Source organism: Gossypium arboreum, chromosome 7 (genome assembly GCF_025698485.1).
Source record: "Gossypium arboreum isolate Shixiya-1 chromosome 7, ASM2569848v2, whole genome shotgun sequence".
NCBI lineage: Eukaryota > Viridiplantae > Streptophyta > Magnoliopsida > Malvales > Malvaceae > Gossypium > Gossypium arboreum.
The window spans coordinates 62012227-62018638 of NC_069076.1; the positions used below are offsets into that span (position 1 = coordinate 62012227).

Genomic DNA, 6412 nt, shown 5'->3' on the forward strand with positions numbered 1-6412 from the left:
AAATGGCCTATGTGGTCGTCGAGTGGGATGTTAGAACCTATAGCCACGAGTCTTAGAAACTCAAATTTTGTTAAGGTGGCCATAATTTGTGTCATGTATGATGGATGATTAAGGCCAAGGAAAAATTCATGAAATTGGCATAGTCTACTGCAGTAACTGTTGCGGACAGCAGCAGTGAGATGAGATTGAAAAATCACTAAAAATAGTAGAAGTAGAATTAAATAGTGAGTAAATTATGGAACTGATCCTTGATGAATCTATTTTTATATGGATGAAACGAAACGACCATATGAGCAGTATACTGGGAGATATTAAAGTTTTCGTGAGACAGGGCCAGAACGATTTCTGGGTCCCCTGTCGCAACTTTGAAAATTTACCATAAATTATCCAGAAAGAATTAGGAGTTATGCCTTATATGTACAGATTCCATTTTGAGTCTAGTTTCATTAGAAACAAACGGCACCAGTATTAAAGCCCTGTACAGAAAGATATTCAAGTTGTAACGCGCGGAGGTCAGAGCAGTCGATCCCTGTAACATGGGTGACTTTAACTAATAAACTGTACCAATTGGCCCAACCAAAAATTCTAAAAATAAATACATGGATGGGTATATGAGTCTAAATTCAGGGAAAATTTACGAAACCAGTTTCTGAGTTTTGGAACTCGAGATATGATTTTTAAGGCGACGGTGACGCAGTTTTCCAGCCTGTCCAGAAATGCCAAATTGGTCGGTACTTTAAGAGGATTTGTCTCGTTAACCCCTCGTGTCCGACACCGGCGTCGGTCACGAATTAGGGGTGTTACAACGCCATTCACCTTCGGTTGTTTCCCTTTTCATTGAAGAATAAGGCTAAACAGTGGTTGAACTCGTTGCCACGAGGATCAATCACTACTTGGGAACAAATGACCGAAAAGTTTTTATTAAAATATTTTTTACCGACTAAAACAGCCAAATTACGTAATGATATCTCTTCTTTTGTGCAGATGGATTTAGAAACACTCTACGATGCATGGGATAGATACAAGGACCTCTTGAGAAGATGCACTCACCATGGGTTACCACTCTGCTTACAAGTTCAAACCTTTCATAATGTCCTGAATCCTTTGACTCGGCAGATGGTTGACGCAGCTACTGGCGAAACCATCAATAATAAGACACCTGAAGATGCCTATGAATTTATAAAGGAGATGTCACTGAATAACTATCAGTGGCAAGTCATGAGGACAAAGCTGGCATTTATAACGTCGATTCGATCACCATGCTCTCTATTCAGGTGGAACTCTTGAATAAGAAAATTGATGGTTTCCTTAGTTCTTCATAGGTTCACCCAGTAATACAGTGCAAAGCAAGTGGAGGTGGATCAAGTAGTTCAGAATACCCACCTTATGGCCACAACATGGAGAACGAGCATTTAAATTACATGGGTAACAATCCTCGATCTCAAAACAATCCTTATAGCAATACTTACAATCCAAGTTGGAGGAACCATCCAAATTTTTTTTGGGGAGGCCAAGGAAATCAGAGACCACCACCCCCTTCAGGCTTTCAGCAACCACCGTACCAACAGGAGAAAAAGTCGAACCTTGAGGATATGCTAACCACATTCATCTCGATGTCAGAAACTCATTTTTAGAATACCGAGACGACACTTAAAAATTAACAAGCATCAATCCAGGGGATAGAAACTCAGATTGGACAGCTTGCCAAGCTGATTTCCCAACAACCACAAGGTAGCCTGCTAAGCAACACTGAATCTAACCCAATGGAGCAACTCAATGCAATTGCCATTCAAGTTGAGGAAAGGTTAGTTGCAAAACCAACGCCAGAAACGGTGGTAAGCAAAGGTAAGAATGAGGTAGGCCAAAATGACCCAAACTCGATGAGTACAGAATATAAACCTCGTGTGCCATACCCCAATGCGACAAGTAAAGACCGATCAGATGAACAATTTGGTAAATTCCTTAAACTTTTAAAGAAACTACATATTAATTTACCATTTATTGAAGCCCTTTCGCAGATGCCAAAAGCAGTCAAGTATTTAAAGGAACTTTTAACAAATAAACGAAAGTTAGATGAGGCGTCGGATGTGGAGTTGAATGCAGTTTGCTCAACCATATTACAGAATAAGCTACCCAACAAATTGAAGGATCTAGGGAGTTTTACGATTCCTTGTTTAATTGGTAGTTTAGATGTTCATCATGCATTGGCTAACTTAGGGGCAAGCATTAATGTTATGCCTTATAAAATGTTTAAACAGCTAGGTCTTGGGAAACCCAAACAAACTAGGATGAGCATCCAATTGGCTGATAAAACCATTAGATTTCCTAGGGGTATCATTCAAGATGTTCTTATTAAGACGATAAATTTATATACCCAGTAGACTTGGTTGTTCTAGACATGGAAGAGGATAGTAACGCACCTTTAAATTTAGGACGACCCTTTTTAGCGACTGCTAGAACCATTATTGATGTTGGTACAGGTGAACTCACACTTCGTGTGGGAGATAAAACAATCACTCTTCAAGCTCGTAATTCGAGTAACCCATCAAAAATTGAAGGTGGTTGTATAAATCATTCTACTAGTACTGATCATGTGGTGACACGCTCTATGCAGGAAACAATTTTGAAGAATATGTATGAGCCGTGTTCAAACAACAACAAAGGACCTATCTCTGAAGAACGAAGGTTATAAATCGAGAAGCTAGATTAATGGTGGAAACAGAAATCGAAAACACCCGATGAACCTAAACCGAGCAAGACAAGCACAATTCCTCACCAAATCAACCTAGGTTAGAGACAAAGTATTACTAGATGCAACAGATCCTCGCATTTCCACTCCTGAACCTAAGGAAGAAGTTACTCTTACGGTACTCAGTATTTTCCCATATGATACAGTCGAGGTAATTCATCCTAAATTTGGAACATTTAAAGTAAACAATACCCGTCTTAAACCTTATGTTGATAAAGTTGATAACAGGGATGAGGAGTGTAAACTCCTTGCACCACCTTGACCAAGCAGAAGAGAGGAAAGCCGAGCTTAGACTATAAATAAGCACTTCTCGGAAGGCAACCTGAGCACTAACAGTGTTAATTTCTTTAAAATTTTAGTTTTTAACATCTAACATACTAACCGAATCATGGAACACAGACTTTCAAAAGACCACACGGCCAGGCACACAGACGTTCATTAGGCCGTGTGAAAACAGGGAAAGATTTTTTCCCCAACACGAGATGCAATAAGTTGCCACGGCCGTGCGACATGGCTGTGGGCGAAACTGCCAAAACAACACAGGCGTGAGACACGGCCGTACCTTGAAACCGTGGTTCAAACTGAAAATGTAACACGTGCATACAACACGCCCGTGTCATCCATTTGTGGTCGAGCCTGTCAAAATAACACGGGCACGCACCTTCATACACAGGCGTGGGCAGAGCGAACGGAGATCGACACGACCATGCAACATGGTCGTGTACACCAATGCGCCCAATTTTAAAAACCACGAAATGCACGGGCTGAGATGAGAGCACACGGGCGTGGCACGGCCGTGTGCCCCAATTTCTCTATAAACACCTATTATTTATTTCATTTTATTTTTGAAATTATTTTTTATTTCCTTTTAATACTATTTTATCCTGAGTTTTTACAATTTTTATTCTTCATCTATTTCATTACGAGTAATTATGCTTCAGTATACCTCCTAAAGAGTTCTTGATTTTATCACAGTCATAAAGAGCTCCAAAGCTCATCATCAAAAAGGAACTAAAAACTCCAAGGGCAAAGGACTTATGGATTAATGAACCTCTACCACCGCCGGAGTATCTTCCTCCACCCTCATCATTGATTTGGCCGATTATTCTCAATAACTCCAATTCAAGGAATCCATTCATAACTTAGGAAGTTTCATTTCTTTCCCTATCTTATGATCTTATATTTACATTTTTTAGTATATCTATTTTTGTACATTGAGGACAATGTACATCCTAAGTGTGGGGGGTTATTTATTTCTTTATCAGAAAAATCCCAGGTTTCTGTCTTATTCTCATGTGATCTTCTCATATCACTATTAGAATGAATTTTGATTAATTTATGATTTTTATTGATATGTCTTGAACTAAAACATAGGTATTTATGCATTGATTGTTTAAACTGTAAGACATTAGGGAATCAAGCATGATAAGTTGATTTTTGAAGAATTAAAAACTTTTAGGTTGTTTCCCTAAGTTTAGGTATTATCTTGAGTTGAAATTCACAAGTTTAAACATCAAAAAGCCATAATTTTTATGAGATCTTGAGCCTTTAGAGCATATTTTATTCCTCTCATTCTCACTTTCATTATGAGTCCGTCAATTTTGATTTGTTATTCTAGAACTTGCTTAATTATGCATGTCAAGACCACACCATTTGATTTGATATGTCAAAATGATAAAGGCACTTAGGTTTAACCCACTCACTCCACAAAGCCTACCTTTATAATTAACCCTTAGTGAACCCCTTTGAGCCTAACAAACCATTAATTGATTTACCCTCAATATTAAACCCATAACCCATTATTGTTGAAATCCCCTAATTTGATCCCTATTTTTGTCGAGATTTGAGTTGAACTAATTGCTTAGCTATGTTTTGTTCTTCTATGTATTTGACTTATTCTTAAAAAAAATTACTTCAATAGATATTAGTAGTAATTCGTCGTTTTTGAGCTTGAGTGTTAATTCCATATTCTGAGAAGAAGCTCACTTGTAGTCAACCGATGACTAGTTATTTTTCTAGCTAGGTAATTTTTCAATTCAATCTCGATTCTAACATCTCTTTCAGCTTGTTACCACACCCCTAACCAAAGCCACGTTACAACTTTCTAAAAGACCTTTTTTATTGATGTATCAGCTCAATATATAGTGGTGGAGATTTGATTTTCAAGCAAACCTATGGTAATAACTTTTCATATTGACTAATGAGTGCTTTTATTGATGTCCTTAAACACCTTGAGTGATTTGAGTGAATCTTTAGTGAGGATGTTAAACTCTGTGATATTTTGATCAAAGGTAATCACTTAGATGAAGGGAGACACCTATGTTTTTGTGATAAAATGCTCAACTTGGAAAATTTGAAACTTTGATGTACTTTTAGTTGAATTTTCAATGTATGAGTACTTATGGATTATTTTGATATATTATTGATAGGGATTATAAATTGAGAAGAATTTATTTTGATTATGAGTTGAGGATTTTTTCTTAAGGACAAGCAAATGCTTAAGTGTGGGGGTATTTGATAAATCGTAATTTATACATATTTTTATCCCATGCTTAGCCTATTTATGAATGGTTTCTCCTTAGATTTGGTGAATTATATGCTCCTAATCCTTTAATTTCACGTTTTATACTTAAGAGAGCATAGGAGAGTAAAAAGAGCAACAAACAGCCGAAAACAGAGAAAATGGACCCACATGGGAAATTAACACGGCCTGGATTTTCTCACACGGGCGTGTCACACGGAAGTGTCCCTTTGGTAGGATTGAAGCACGACTTACACGGGTATACTACAAGCCGATGCCTGTTCAACAGCCTTGACCACGGACTGGATAATCGTACACGGGCATGTCCTTGTCGAGCCCAAGTATAACCCTATTCGGAAAAGGAAAATTTTGGGGGCTCCTAGGCATTCTAAAGCCTATTTAAACACCTGAGGAGGCACTTAGAAGGGGGACACAGAGTAGGAAGCAAAGAATTACTCAAGGAAAGCTGATTGATCCATCTTAGAAGCGGATTCATCATCAAGACTGAAGATCTCCCTTCAAGTTCCTTCAGGAGTTTTGGGTTTTCTTATGTTTTGTTATCTTTATGCTTTTGAGATGTTTTCTTTCATAAGTATGAACTAAACCCCCTAAATACCTAAGGGGAATGAAACCTAAGATGGATCTTGTTGTTATTATCTGAATTGTATGATAAATATTTGACTTGTTCTTAATTATGTGTTCTTAATTCTTGTTTTGATATTCAAGGATATTGATTCAAGTTAAGCTCTTATTCAGAGGAGGAATAGACCCTGTCTAAGAGTAAATTTGTCATAATTAAATGGAGTTGATTGCACGCCTAGAGATAGGGTGATAAGATTTTGCCGAATTAAGGTGAAACCTAATAAGGGAATCCATAGATCGAGTTAATGCAATTCTAAGGTGTTAATTAGAAAGAGATTTCAATTATTCAACCTAGGGTTAGATGTTATTAGTCTCGAGAGAGATAATAATATAACTTAGGGATTTCTACGGATCAAGTCAAATGAATAAATCGTTTGATTCAGAGTCGAATAACAAGTGAAGTCTAGGTGGATTTTTCCTTAGGTATTGTCTTAATCAATCAAATTTTGCCAAAAGTATTTTCCCAAATTTTCTTTCTTTGCATTCTTAGTTAGTAATTA

The 6412-nt window shown here is 37.4% G+C and overlaps 1 non-coding gene across 1 annotated transcript; it reads right to left on the reverse strand.

Moving 5' to 3' along the window:
• Nucleotides 1-951: 951 nt before the first annotated feature.
• LOC128296191 (small nucleolar RNA R71) lies at nucleotides 952-1058 on the reverse strand. The gene has a single exon (XR_008286739.1). It is a non-coding gene; the product is annotated as a small nucleolar RNA R71 (small nucleolar RNA).
• Nucleotides 1059-6412: the final 5354 nt, after the last annotated feature.